The sequence below is a fragment of the Apodemus sylvaticus genome, chromosome 22 (genome assembly GCF_947179515.1).
Source record: "Apodemus sylvaticus chromosome 22, mApoSyl1.1, whole genome shotgun sequence".
In the NCBI taxonomy this organism is placed as follows: Eukaryota; Metazoa; Chordata; class Mammalia; order Rodentia; family Muridae; genus Apodemus; species Apodemus sylvaticus.
This window is the reverse complement of record NC_067493.1, coordinates 6258172-6274167: the sequence shown is the minus strand read 5'-3', so window position 1 is coordinate 6274167 and position 15996 is coordinate 6258172. Positions and strand designations below refer to the sequence as shown.

At 38.4% G+C, this 15996-nt stretch overlaps 1 pseudogene; it reads right to left on the bottom strand.

Annotated features, from left to right (window-relative positions):
* Nucleotides 1–12461, bottom strand: part of LOC127672812 (zinc finger protein 431-like) — an 80282-nt pseudogene extending 67821 nt beyond the window's left edge.
* Nucleotides 12462–15996: the final 3535 nt, after the last annotated feature.

Genomic DNA, 15996 nt, shown 5'->3' with positions numbered 1-15996 from the left:
AGGCTGGCCTCAAACTCAGAAATCCACCTGCCTCTGCTTCCCAAGTGCTTTTTAATTTTTTTTATTTTTAATTTTTTTTATATTTTTATATATTTTATATTATATATACATATGCTTATATTTATATTTTATTCACATTTCAAATGCTATCCCCTTTCCTCATTTCCCCTCTGAAAACCCTCTATCCCATCCCCCCTCCCCATGCTCTCTAACACACCCACTCCTGCTTCCCTGACCTGGTATTCCCCTACCCTGGGGCAATGAGCCTTCACGGGTCCAAGGGCCTCTCCTCGCATGGATGTCCGACCAGGCCATCCTCTGCTACCCATGTGGCTGAAGCCATGGGTCCCTCCATGTGCACTCTTCGGTTGATGTTTTAGTCCCTGAGAGATCTGGGGTTACTGGTTAGTTCATATTGTTGCTCCTCCTGTGGCGCTGCAAACCCCTTTAGGTCCTTGGTTCCTTTCTCTAGCTCCTCCATTGTTGACCCTGTGCTCAGTTCAATGCCTGGCTGAGAGCATCCCCCTCTGTGTTTGTCAGGCACTGGCAGAGACTCTCAGGAGACAGCTATATCAGGCTCCTGTCAGCAAACACTTGTTGGCATCCATAATAGTGTCTGGGTTTGGTATATGAGCTGGTTACTGGCCCCAATATGCTTGCACTACCCTAACTCACCCATACTGTTATTGCAACAACACTGAAGGTAAGAGGAGGCCTTTTGTCCACCTTCCATCTCTGCTGGCTGGGCTCAAGGTTGCCACTAGATGGCTCACAAATTTGCCCAGAGTGAATAATATTAGGCAGTGAGAAAAATAAAAGCCCTACAGCTTTTTGAGACAGTGTCATGCAGACATTTTTGACAATACACCCCCATGGACCCCGAATCATCAGAAGCAAAGGCAGCAGTGGCTTGAGCTTTTGTCAATCAGGGAACACCAGCTATGAAGACAAAGCCCAGAGGGTGGAGTAGTTAGGACAGAGTTGTCTAAGAGATTTAAGGACAGTGGCAAAGAGAGTATTTAATGGAGAACAGACTGCAGAGGAGACGCAGATGAGAGGACAGAAGCAACAGACTGGAGACCTGGGAAAGATCCTGTTGTCAGTCAAGGCCAAATCAGAAGACCATAAGTGATGCCTAAAAAGGAAGTAAGGGAGCCCTGAGAACCAAAAGTGCTCCCACCATAAGACCAGGGTTACCCTAAATGCAAAATGGAAACCCACCAGCTTTTGTTGATAAAGTTCAACATTATATCTTACTAAAACCTACAGACAGAGACTCTTTATCAGTTTATAAATGAATTTTCAGTGGTAACCAAAACAAAAACAAAATGCAGGACCTCTTAGATGCCTTGAAAAATTCAGACTATTTAATCCTGTGCTTAAAATAGCCTTCATCTGCCAACTGCAGGTGACCTTTGTAGACTTGGGGAATTCATACTCAGACCAGGAGTCCTGGCATGAGCCAATGGCCAATGTGTCACCAATCAATCAATCAATCAATCAACTTATAATCAGTCAGGAATCTGTAGTTCACAATCAATCAATAAATAACCGAGTCAGTTTTTGGTGCAGCAAAGACCAATGTAATTGAATAATTGTCGTTTGTTTAATTATATTGATTGTTGATTAATTATTGATCAATTAACTTTTGTTGAATATTTGTCATTGATTAATTTACCAATCAATTGGTTACTATTTATAGATAATTTATTGACTGATTGGCAGCTCATGACTGTCTCGTCGTTGACTGGAAGTCTACTATTGATCAACAATCAAATGACTGATAGGCTTCTAGACAATGAGACTCATGTGGGACGAATGATAGGTCCATGACTGAAAAATGATCAATGGACAATTGGTTCCCGATCGATTTGTGTTCATTTTAGGTTATTGATCGATTATAGATAACCAATCGACCTCATGATTAAAGATGATGCCAGAATGAGTCATTGCCAGCCTCTCTTCTTGAATGCCCTCAGGTTAACTTCTCAGTTGCCCTGCTGCTGGACCCTGACCTCACTCTCTGGGCTTCTGTATGACTGCTCAGATAGATGCAAGGGTAACAGGGTTCACCAATGGCCACAGCTTCATACAGGATGGACAGGAGTATGCTGTGATATCGGTGGTGTCCAATACCGAGATCACATGGGAAGAACCACAACTGGCAGGAATGTCAGTCAAGAAACCTGAAGTGGCAGCTCTGAAAAATTCATTACAGCTAAGAACGGACATTTAAGTCCTTAAAGTCACTTCCTGTGACATATGGCTACTTACTTTTATGCTACAGTCACTTCCTGTCAAGACACGGCCACTTCCTGTGACGGTGACAGTCACTTCTGGCTATTGAACTGTCACTTCCTCTTTAAGCAAGTCACTGCCTGTGATGTACATTCACTTCCGGTTATGGCCAGTCACTTCCTGTGACATCACAGCCACTTCTGGGTGTGGCACAACAAATTCTTGTTCTTCAAATGGCCTCTTCCCATTCTGATGTGTCTGCTTCCTCTGGGTTCATAGACTTAGGCATGCCATCCTCACTGTGGTAAGATTATCTTTTCCCCAGGGTCAAGACACAAAGGGCTGGTGTGCCATTGCTACCTCTCATGTCGATGAGGACAGTTATAAGGAGCAGAGCCTTCTGATGAGCAAGGAATAAACTCCATCCCAAAGAGCAACAAGAAAGCCCAGTGGGTGGGCCCTAGAAATTGGGTTCCTCATGTCCTTGATTGCCCCAGACCCAGGAGTCCCCACACTCTCTGATGAGACAAAATATATGATCTGGGCCAAAAAAACTGTTGATGTCTCAGTGTTGTAAGAGATGAGGGAGGACAGCTAACTGACTACAAACAAATGTTTGAGAGAAAATTGGTCTATACAGAAATAAAGGAAGAAATCAGAGACTTTCTAGAGTTCAATGTAAATGAATATGCGACATGCACAATCTCATGGAACACAAAGAAAATGAAAGTGGAGCTAAAAGAAAGTTCACAGCACAAAATGCCTACATGAAAAAATTGGAGAACTCCCATGCTGGCAATTTAACAGCATGTTTTAAAGGATACAACAAAAAGAAGTGAAGGAGCAAAGAAAACGAGGAGGAGACATCAAGAAATTTTCAAGTTGGGGGATGAAATTGATAAAATAGAAAGAACAATTCATAGAATTAATGAAACATGAAGTTGGTCCAACAGCAGGGCAGCTGAGTAGATACTCTGGAGGGATTCAAGAAGGGTGGCTGGCAATGAGTCCTTCTGGTATCATTTTTACCCAGAAACCATTGTGACTGAGGTGTAAATAGAGTGGTTGTTAGCTTGTGCCATTGGTTACACAGTGGACATTGTGTGAGATTTCAATTAGAGATTTACTCACTCAAAGAAACACTTTTATTTCATAAGGGGATTGTGCATTTTCACATTAACTTACAGAGCATAATATTGCAGGCACAACCTGAACCCCCTTGTACTTTTCATAAAATGTTCCCTTCTTTGCATATTATCTGATATTTTAAACATTCCCTGCAGTAGACCAAATGTCACACAATATTTTCTACATCATGTGAAATTATATATGTAACTTTCAAGTTGTCGCAATTTAAAATAGGTCCTTCCTAAATCGATTAATCCCAAAGGAATGCTTATGTAGCATCAGTGTTTCTATCATGATTTACAAATTAAAAAAGAGGTGTATGGGGGAAAAGGTAGGGTAAATCAGGCAAGAGTTGTGTGATGAATATGAAGTGTTATATGAGACTGTCCTAGAAGTAAAGAGGATTACAACAAAAACTTGAGTCTCCTGTCCTTTTCCCCCCTCCCCTGCATTTACGAGACTCCTGCCTCATCACTCTAGCATTCCCCTGTAGTGGGGCATTGAGCCTGCACAGAGCCAAGGGGCTCCCCTCCCAGTGATGCCAGATTAGTCCATCCCCCACGGAAGAAGGGACTCTAGTAAGTGGCATAGTGGGATAACATGTGAAGTGTAAGTAAATAAAATAACCAATTATATATATATATATATATATATATATATATATATACATATCTGTGTATATATACCTTGAATCTGTAGAAAGATTTCTGTTAATGAACACATGCAATACTTAATTAGGCTATAAATATGTTCTCAAAAAATAAGAAAATTTCATGGTATACATATAGTTACAAAGTTTTCATTACAAACACACACACACCTGTAGTGTGTGTTGAATAGGCCTATGGGTGAAACTGAACATGGAATTCAGAGGCCTTTGATTGCTATCATGAGATTTACATGGAGTTGAGACGTACCAAATTTTGGTGATTGTAACTGAGCATGGTCTTCTGAAAGAGTAGCCATTGATCTTAACCACAAAAATATTGTTTCAGTGCCTCATATTTAAAAGTATAGATATCTCGATAACATCTAAAATTTGTGGTGTACACACCAGAGTTCATCCTGTGGCCCACTCCACATCTTCTGATATGTGAAGTTGTTGCATCTGTGTGAAGTAAGGAATATAGCTTCCTATTTTCACTTTAAATCCAAAGCCTTGTGGAAAATTCCAAATGATGAAAATGTCATATTCTGCACACTGATTTTCCCTATGACTCATGTTCACCAGTTCTCCAGCAGGATTAGTAAACACCCTGGTCTTCAGCAAGGAAGACACCTAAATGAGATCCATCATTAGATGCTTACATAAGCGTATCAATAAAGGGAAAGCAAAATTGTGAATTTCCTCTAATTCCTTGATGACTTTCACAAAATACAGTTGTATTGAAATAATCCTGTGGAGTACAATAGAATATACCTCATTGATACTGAAAATTTATATAATGTTCGATGTCAATGTTTGATGGTAAAATATGGAAGAAAAAATGATTAGCATATAACAAGTAACATGGTGTGTGAATGTGTGTGTGTGCGTGTGTTTTCATGTTAGCCAAAAACACATTTTTGAAAATATAGCCAGGCATGTGCAAATGAAAGGCAATTCTGAATATGTGTGAAAATAAAGAATGTCTGTTGTTCTTTCATTTATAGACAATAAAAATATGAAATAAACTGAAACTTAACATATATAGTCTTAACCATTTGTGATTTTGTTAATCATTGTTAACTTAAATGAGTAACTATTACTTATAGCACATGTACTGATTCTTGAGAAATTACTCTTCGGAAAAATATTCTAGTCATCACTTAAAGCTTTTATTATAAAATTGTTGGCTCCTATTTTAACTTTTGAAATCATTGGGTGAAATGTTGAGACATGTTTTCACAAAACTCACTGATATAAAAAATATTGTTTCCTATTAAATGTTTCCCTTCTTCATGATATTTAGTCTTGTAAAATTAGGGAGTTTTGCAGTGTAAAAATCTTTGCACTGAGGGAATAATCTCTAACAATTGTACTTGTGTGTCTCTGGGTCCATTTAAAGGATCATATTGTCATATCTAACCATAATGAAATATAAGAAACTTCACCTGCTGAGAGTCAGAAAATACTCCTCTGTACTCTACTGTTATCTGAGCCTCTACTTGTTGAAGAGTGAATTCATGGTAGGTGTGGGCCACAGCATACACAGCATTATACAAATTGTAACCTTCTTCACTCAGGGCCATGTCATATTTGTGCAGTGCTGTCCATTCCAATGTGTTGTTGAATTTAAAATGTTCCATTTTATTGCTTTTCTTTGAGACTGAACAATTAAAATAATTCCACCCCAGTATAGAATCATTTACACACCTGTTGTGAGTGAGCAGCTGCTTCACACTTCAGAGTGGCGTTGCCCACCATGAGGGACTTTACTGTGACACATGAGCTGGAATAAACCTGTTCTCCTGACAGAGTATTTTATCAAAGCAACAGCAGTGATTAAGATACTTGTGAATTGACTTTTATCCATTCAAGGTGGTCACAATGAGAATTAATGTTGTGTTTTGTTTAAAGAATTTTTTATTAGATATGTTCTTATTTACATTTATTTTTTTTTGGTTTTTGTTCTTTTGTGACAGGGTTTCTCTGTGTAGTCCTGGCTGTGCTGGAACTCACTCTGTAGATCAGGCTGGCCTCAAACTCAGAAATCCACCTGCCTCTGCCTCCCAAGTGCTATTTTTTATTTTTATATTTATTTATATATTTTTATATTATATATACATATGCTTATATTTATATTTTATTTACATTTCAAATGCTATCCCCTTTCCCCATTTCCCCTCTGAAAACCCTCTATCCCATCTCCCCTCCCCATGCTCACTAATCCACCCACTCCTGCTTCCCTGACCTGCTATTCCCCTACCCTGGGGCAATGAGCCTTCACGGGCCAAGGGCCTCTCCTCTCATGGATGTCCGACCAGGCCATCCTCTGCTACGCATGTGGCTGGAGGCATGGGTCCTTGGAGCTCTGGGGTTACTAATTGGTTAATATTATTGATTCTCCTGTGGGGCTGCAAACACCTTCAGTTCTTTGTGTCCTTTCTCTAGCTCCTCCATTGGGGACTCTATGCTCAGTTCAATGGCTGGCTGAGAGTGTTCACCTCTGTGTTTGTCAGGCACTGGCAGAGACTCTCAGGTGACAACTATATCAGGCTCCTGTCAGCAAACACTTGTTGGCACCCACAATAGTGTCTGGGTTTGGTATATGAGCTGGTTACTGGCCCCAATATATTTGCATTACCCTAACTCACCCAAACTGTTATTGCAACAACACTGAAGGTAAGAGGAGGCCCTTTGTCCACAGTCCGGCTATGCTGGAAGGTCTCGAGGTAGCCACAAGATGGCTCACAAATTTGGCCAGAGTGTATGCAAAAATAAAAGAGAGAAAATAAAAGCCCTACAGATTTTTTGAGACAGGGTCATGGAGACATGTTTGACAATACACGCCCATGGACCCTGAATCACCAGAAGCAAAGGCAGCGACCGCTTGAGATTTTGTCAATCAGGGAACACCAGCTATGAAGACAAAGCCCCAGAAGGTGGAGTAGTTAGGAAAGAGTTGTCTGAGAGATTTAAGGACAGTGGCAAAAGAGTATTTAATGGAGGACAGACTGCAGAGGAGACACAGATGAGAGGACAGAAGCAACAGACTGGAGACCTGGGAAAGATCCTGTTGTTAGCCAAGGCCAAATCAGAAGACCATGAGTGATGCCTAAAAAGGAGATAAGGGGGCCCTGAGAATCAAAAGTGCCCCCACCACAAGACCAGGGTTACCCTAAAAGTAAAATGGAAATCCATCATCTTTTGTTGATACAGTTCAACATTATATTGTACTAAAACCTACAGATAGAGTCTCTTCATCAGTTTATAAATGACGTCCCAGTGGCTACAGAAGAAAACAAAAATGGAGGCCCTCTTAGATGCCTTAAAATTGAGGCTATTTAAGCCTCTGCAAAGAAAATAAGTCTTACTCTGCCAACTTCAGGTGACCTTTATAGACCTTTGGACTGCATACTCAGACCAGGCGTTCTGGCATTAGCCAATGTCCAATGTGTAACCAATGGGCACAAGCTAACAACCACTCTATTTACACCTCAGTCACAATGGCTTCTGGGTAAAAATGATACCAGAAGGACTCATTACCAGCCACCCTTCTTGAATCCCCCCAGAGTATCTACTCAGCTGCCCTGCTGCTGGACCCTGACCTCGCTGGATGGGCCTCTACATGATGGCTCAAATAGAAGTAGGGGTAACAGGGGTCACCAATGGCAACTGCCTCATTCAGGATGGACATGGGTACACTGGGGCAGTGGTGGTGTCAAATACCGAGAACACATGTGGAGGACCACACCTCGCAGGAATGTCAGCCCTGAAAGCTGAACTGGCAGCTCTGAAATGTCATTAGAGCTGAGAAAAGACAAGACACACATGGCTGGTGTGCTATTGTTACCTCTCATATCCATGGGGCCATTCGTAAGGAGAGGGCCGATCTGATGGGGAAGGACTAAATTGCACCCCAGAGAGCAACAAGAAATCCCAGTGGGTGGCCCCTAGAAATTGGGATCCTCATGTCCTTGATTGCACCAGACCCAGGAGTCCCCACAATCTCTGATGATACAAAATATATGATCTGGGCCAAAAACCTGCTGATGTCTCAGTGTTGTGAAAGATGAGGGAGGACAGCTAACTGACTACAAACTAATGTTTGAGAGACAATGGGTCCACACCGAAATTAAGGAAGAAATCAGAGACTTTCTAGAGTTCACTGGAAATGAATACGCACCATGCACAATCTCATGGTCCACAAAGAAAATAAAAGTGGAGCTAAAAGAAAGTTCACAGCACAAAATGCCTACATGAAAAAATTGGAGAACTCCCATGCTGGCAATTTAACAGCATGTTTTAAAGGCTACAACAAAAAGAAGTGAGGGAGCAAAGAAAACGAGGAGGAGACATCAAGAAAGTTCAAGTTGGGGGATGAAATTGATAAAACAGGAAGAGAACAATTCAAAGAATTAATGAAACATGGAATTGGTCTTTTGATCCTTTTATTAGACAAGATAAACAAACCCCTTTAAAAGATAAAGAATATACAAATTAATGAAATCTAAAATGAAATGGGGGATTAAATAACAGGTAATGAAGAAATCCAGAGAGTAGTAAATGCATAGTTTAAAAAGGGTGCATTCCACCAACTTGGAAATTCTAAAAGAAATAGCTAACTTCCTCAATAGATTCTACATTCCAAAATTAAACTAGAGAAAAAAAAAACTTAAACTGACATAAATATGAAGGAAAACATAATTCATTAAAAATATGTCCACAATATGAGCCCACATCTCTGAGTTTTAGGGTAGAGTCCTACCAGACTTTCAAAGAGGATTTAACAAGAATTCAGTGTATTCAACAATATAGAAACAAAATAAATATTATTCAATTAATTTTCTGAACACCTGAATACTCATATATCCAGTCAGGAAAGACTGAGCAATTTAAGAGAATTACAGACCAATTATACCTAAAACCACAGTTTCAAAAATACTTAAAAGATAAAACAAATAAAATAAAATATAAAACACATCAAAAGATTGTCCACCATTAAAAATGAGGAAGGCTTCATTCTAGAAACAGTGATGGTTCAACAAAATGGGATTAAAGTGTAAGAAAAACCAAGAATTGATCATCTCATGAGGTAATGTAAAATTCTCTGACAATATTCAACACCACTTCATGATAAAATTCTCGGAGTTCTGGTGCTTACTCGGGCTGGAACATGGCTCCTTGTATTCCATTATCAGCAACTTTCAATATTTCAAATATATCACTGCCTAATCTTGGCTTTCCTGGAACTTGCTTAGAGATCTACCTTGATCTCAAAGACCTGCATTACTCTGTCTCGTGAATGGTGCGTTAAAAAGCATGTAACACCATGACTGGAACTAAGCCTTTCTGCTTATATTTTAAATTCAGAACCCAGAATCCAGATCTATCTCTTGGCAATTTGACACATAATTGTATCTTCATGTGTCTACATCAAAACAGTATCCAGGTAATAATAATTCCTAACATGATACAGTTCTCTTTCATACAACTGCAAATCCATATGTTTAGCTGAATGCAATCTTGTCCTAATGTAACCATTCCTTTAATGCCATTGAATATCCTTGATCCTTGTATTCAACTTCCTAATGATGCCTTGTATTTTGAACCCTTCTTTTTTTATTTTCCTTTCTTAGTTTCTATGCTTGTTAAAATCTTTCAGGCCAAATTCTATGCAGTGATTTTCGTGACTTACTTTGTCAATACAATTAATGTAAACATATTTACCTTAACCTCAAGGAAACTCTTCAGACAAGGGAAGCAAACTTCTTTGCAAAAACATCAAAAATAAAAAATCTCCAGAGTGGAAATAATCCCAAGCACCCATGTCTATCATATCATACTATGATACCCTCCTAATTCCCACTTAATGCATGATCGTATTCATTATGTTTCTCTCCAGCACACAGAATTTGGAGACTTATCCCTGGTAAAAACAATTTACCATATTGATTACACTAACAAGTTTTCTGTCCGGTGTGTGTTCTTTTATGTCTTTGGAGATGACTGGGTCTTATAAAGGCTTTACCACATTGATTACATTAATAAGGTTTCTCTCCAGTATGTGTTCTTTTATGATATTGGAGATCACTGTGCTGTGCAAAGGCTTTACCACATTGGTTGCACTCATAACGTTTCTCTCCAGTATGTGTTCTTTTATGATATTGGAGAGTACTGCGCTGTGCAAAGGCTTTACCACATTGATGGCACTCATAAGGTTTCTCTCCTGTATGTGTCCTTTTATGTATTTGGAGATGACTGGGTCTTGCAAAGGCTTTACCACATTGATTACATTCATAAGGTTTCTCTCCAGTATGTGTTCTTTTATGTCTTTGGAGATGACTGGGTCTTGCAAAGGCTTTACCACATTGGTTACATTCATATGGTTTCTCTCCAGTATGTGTTATTTTATGTCTTTGGAGAGTACTGCGCTGTGCAAAGGCTTTACCACATTGATTACATTCATAAGGTTTCTCTCCAGTATGTGTTCTTTTATGATATTGGGAAGTACTGTGATGTGTAAAAGTTTTACCGCATTGATTACATTTATACGGTTTCTCTCCTATATGTGATCTTTTATGTTTTTGTAGATTACTGTAAGCTGCAAAGACTTTACCACATTGATTGCATTCATAAGGTTTCTCTCCAGTATGTGTCATTTTATGATATTGGAGATGACTGCTCCGTGCAAAGGCTTTACCACATTGATTACATTCATAAGGTTTCTCTCCAGTATGTGTTCTTTTATGATACTGGAGATGAACGCGCTGTGCAAAGGCTTTACCACATTGATTACATTCATAAGGTTTCTCTCCAGTATGTGTTCTTTTATGATATTGGAAAGTACTGTGATGTGCAAAAGTTTTACCGCATTGATTACATTTATAAGGTTTCTCTCCTGTATGTGTTGTTTTATGATGTTTGAGATGACTGGATCTTGTAAAGACTTTACCACATATATTACACTCATAGAGTTTCACTCCAGTATATCTTCTTACATGCCTGCAACGATAATTAGCACATGTGAAATCTTTACCACATTCATAACTCTGATCACTCATGTAATCAATAAGAATTAGGTTTACAATTTGTCTAATGGTAAAGAAGCAGCAGATCTTAAGGTTTAAGCAATTTATATGTTCATGGTGTTCACCCTCACCATGAGTAGTTCAAGACCTCTGTGGTAGTTATTACATGGCTCATATTTATAACACCCTCTTTTAATATGATGCATTTTAGCTATCTGAAGAAAGAACAACTCTGATCTGTATAACACTGATTGTATTCATATTTTCTCCTCCCTTGTGAATTACAACACTTTTGACTATTAACCAGGACACACAGAAGAATTTTCAAATTTTTAATACCCATAAAGATTTTCTAAACTGGGTTTTGGAATTTTCCCTGTAAAACTAGAAAACCAACTAATTGCAAATATCTTTCAAAATCCTAATTTCTATCAAAGTCAGAATACTATGCATCTTCTTGTTTTAGAACAAAAAGTTTTATGTTTCCTCTTTCAATATCCCTATGCTCATATCATTTTTATCCATTGTGACACACGATATACCTAATAAAAGAATGATAAATGAAAGTTTTACACATTGCATTCACACTGTTTGAATTTTTGTTTCTCATACCATGTGCAATGTAGTCTAATGTTTCTCCACAACAACATTCTTGATACTCATAAAATTCTCTCTCACCAAACTTAACCATATTACTACAAGAATATGAGTATCACCAAACTTTCTATGGACTAACTGCTTATTAGAATGTTTTGGATAAAGATTTATTATTATTCATTATGCAATTTCTAAATACTTTGAGGCTATACAGAATGTCAGCTCCACAGCATAGCACTAATGGAGCTATTTATCAAATGGATACACAAACGAGATATTGGATCTTGAGGTACATGGTTTTGTGAGAATATTATAATCACAGCTACACTTAAAGGACTGTCATTTTATAGTCTTGCTTTTAACTGGAGGTTCCATAAGATATTAAATTTTCTTCAGAGACAATTGTGTATAAGCTTGCACATGAAAATTACCTTTCATGTTTTCTACTACTTTGACAATGTTCTTCAGGATGATGGTCTTCCCAATTATAGCCTAAAATACAGTACAAGAAAATGAATGATATACCATTGGAACATAGACTAAATTAAAGATACTGTGAATTTTAACTGTACTGTGAAAGTTACAGTGAAAATTCAGTGAAACTGAATAATTCAGCTCTATTTTCATACAATTAAAATAATAGAAGATCATCAATAACCAAGAAACATTTATTTCCTTCTGAAAAAAATAATAACAGTCTTACCTATAGCTTTGAGGTTCAGGTAGGTTTCAAACATCACATTTTTGTAGAGACTCTTCTGGGAAGGATCGAGCAAATTCCACTCTTCCTCAGTGAATTTCACATGCACATCATCAAAAGTCACTGCATCCTAAATATCCCATACAAGTGTACAACACAAAGCATGATACTAACATCACCGGAAAATAAATATATGCTTTCTCAAATATATATTCACATAATTCTCGTGCTTGCTCTGCTTATTTTCTGACTCTGAATTTATAATTACTGTGTCATTTTAGAAGGAGCTTTAATTATAAGATACTCCTCTGTCACTTTTGAACACTTTGAATAGGATACAGCCTTGCCAAAGAAATGCGAATTGAGAGGGAGATGCAGAGGAAACAGATCCACAATACCGAGCACACATCTGAAAAATTGTATGAACAATTACTAACTACAAACATGATGGGCAAGCTGGGTGTATTTTCTCATGTCTTTAATCACAGAGGCACAGGCAGGTGTATGCCACTTACCTAGACACTGGCATGGCCTTTGTAATGTGTTCTAGGAGACTAAAATGTATATTTTAAGACCCTCAATCCCTACAAAAAACAACCATGGGAAAAAATGATACTGAACTCAAAGTTCTTTATGAAAGTTCCTACAAAGAAATATAAATTCATAGAACATCTGTATTCACCTGGCAGAAATATGAAGTTTAATCTATAACATTTGGTCAAATTTCAATACTGAAGACATGGATGAAAAAACACACAAAAATATGCTTATATTACCAATATAAGATGTGTGTTTTTTGTGGCTTCTCTACTACTTTAAGGACAGACAAAGCTACACAGCAAAATTTGGTTTGGAAAAGAAAAGCAAAAAATAGAATAAATATAAAAATATAAAACAACTAGACTTGTAAAATAGATTATCACTGAATAGCAAATGTATATATTGTATTTTATATGATTTAAGGAAAGAGATTATAGTGCATATATGGGAGCATGAGAAGAAAGCTGAAGGGTCAGTTTCAACCACAATACAGAACACACCAAGGATACAATGTTTCCCCTCTACAAGAAATGCTGGGTAAAATCTGGAGCAGAGACTGAGGGCATGGCCAATGAAAATTTGCCCCACTTGAGATTGCCATTCTATGGACAGGCACCAATCCATGACATTATTAACAACACTCTGTTATGCTCCCATACTGAATCCTTGAGAAATAGTCCATTGAGAGGATCCACCAAGCAGCTCACTGAAAAAGCTGCAGAGATACAGAATCAAACATTGCATGGACCTTGGGGACTATTATGGAAGATTTGTTGAAAAGATTGTAATCCCTGAGGAGGATAGGAACTCCATAGGAAGACCAAGAGACTCAAGTAACAAGCACCCTTGGGGACACTCAGAGACTAAGCCACCAACCAAATAGCATACACAGGATGGACTAAGTCCCCTGGCACATATATAGCAGATGTGCAGTGCAGAGACTCAGAAGGTCATCCAACAACTGTAGCAAGAGCTTTCCCTATAGCTGTGGGGGAGATATCTTTTGAATCTGTTTCCTTAACTGGGCTGCCATGCCTGGCCTCAGTGAGAGAGGATGCACTTAACTCACAAGAGAATTGATGCACCAATTTTCGGGATACCTGGGGTCCCCTCAACCTCTCAAAGAAAAACAGAGGAGACTGGGGGAGGGAATCTGCCATAGCAAGGGACATATAATGTGGATAGTGATAAAGGTGACAATTAATATATAAATTATTGGAAAAGCAAAAAAAGAGAGAAAAAATAAAATTTTCATTCTACAAACAATTTCCTGGAAGGTATCTGGAATGGCTCCTACCAGAAGTTCTTCCACGGGCTTCACAAAGAAAGACAGACAGGACAGACAAGCAGCCAAAGACATCATCCTATCTGGCAGCTTTTTGTTTCAATCAACTACATACCCTGATCACTATAGGCAAATGTTCATCATGTGATATAAATTCATTCAGTCTTTCTTCAGTGATCCTAGCAGTCTGCAGGAGCTCCTACACTGTTCAAATGTCTAAAGTCTCCTTGGACACTCAAGGCAAAATCTTGAAAGACACATCTTTTAACATTTTGTCTACTTCCTTTCCCTGTATACATCTTCCTATGGCAGATTTAACAATACCTTAGTTATCTCAACAAGTTGTGGTCGCAAAATGCAACTCAAGCATCATCCTCATAATTTCACTGCAATGAACATCCCTGGGGTGCTGACTGTACAAAAGAATGGTGTAATAGTGCCAAACTGAAACCATACAGGAATAATCCATAATTTGGAAATTTATCATCTATCAGTTTTCAGAAGACATACCATATGAATGATCCTCTCAAGTTTGACTTCTAAGTTGATGGACTTTGCATCACTTAAACCACATTTGCAGCAGGTTTTATTAAAAGTTCCTTCCTGCAAGTAGGAAACACATTGCCTACCCCTTTTATGAATTTAAGACTTAACTGGAGAAAGTGTTACACTTAGGATATGTTCTTAGCCATCTATCCACAAGGGTATGTGCTCCACTAAGTTCATATCTGTTTCATTTATAACAGCTTGAAACTAAGAAAAAAATTAAGATGTACCTCAACCAAAATATGGATACAGAATATATGGAAAACTTAAAAAATGGAATTATATTGAGCCTGTAAAAACAATGACAACATGAATTTTGCAGGCAGATCGATACGTCTAGATACCATCATTCTAAGTGAGGTATCCGAGACCCCAAATGATATGCATATATGTACTCACATACAAATGAATAATAGCCATAATGTACTGGATATCCCTGCTGCATTTCTTGGCCCTGAAGAAACTAAACAAGAAGGAAGGCTAAGGGGCTGGATAGATGACTCAGCAGCTAAGAGCACTGACTGCTCTTTGGAAAGACTTTAGGTCAAATACCAGCAAGCACATGATGGCTAACAACCACAAGTAATGAGATCTGACACCTTCTTCTGGTGTGTCTGAAGACAGCTAAGAGTGTTCATATATATAATAAATAAATCTTTAAAAAGAAGGAAGTCTAAAATGAGCATGGTTGAATCTCACTCAGAAACAGAAATAAAATAGTCATAGGAGACAGATGAAAGAGAAAGAACTGGAAAGGCATGTAGTTAAGAAAGGGGAAGGGGAAGTAACAAAATGTTGTGGTAAGGAGAAAAGAAGGGCCATAGGGTGAGGAAAATTAATTGAAGTCTGCAGCTGTTAGGGGTCTAAGAGTTTAGGCATCTTTAGAATGTGCCACAGACCACGAAAGGGAGGGCAACAGGGAGTCTACGGGGTTGATTGTAGCTGAGATGCATAGCAGTGCGTTATGGACACTGAAGAGGGCCAGATTCTGTAGCCAGGCTGTGCCCCCAATGCAGTTAATTATACCAACCAAATAAAAAACCTTTCTACCAAAAACTTGTCCTGTCTACAAGAAATGCAGGCAAAAAGATGGAGCACAGAATGAAGGAATGTCCTAACAATAGCCTGCCCAAATTGAGACCCATCCCATGGTTAAGCAACAATCCCTGACATTACTGAGGAAATACTTTCTTATACTTAAAGAGAATAGTTTAGCATACTTGTCCTCTGAGAGTGTCCATACAGCACCTGACAGAATCAGATGTAGACACGCACATCCTAACATTTG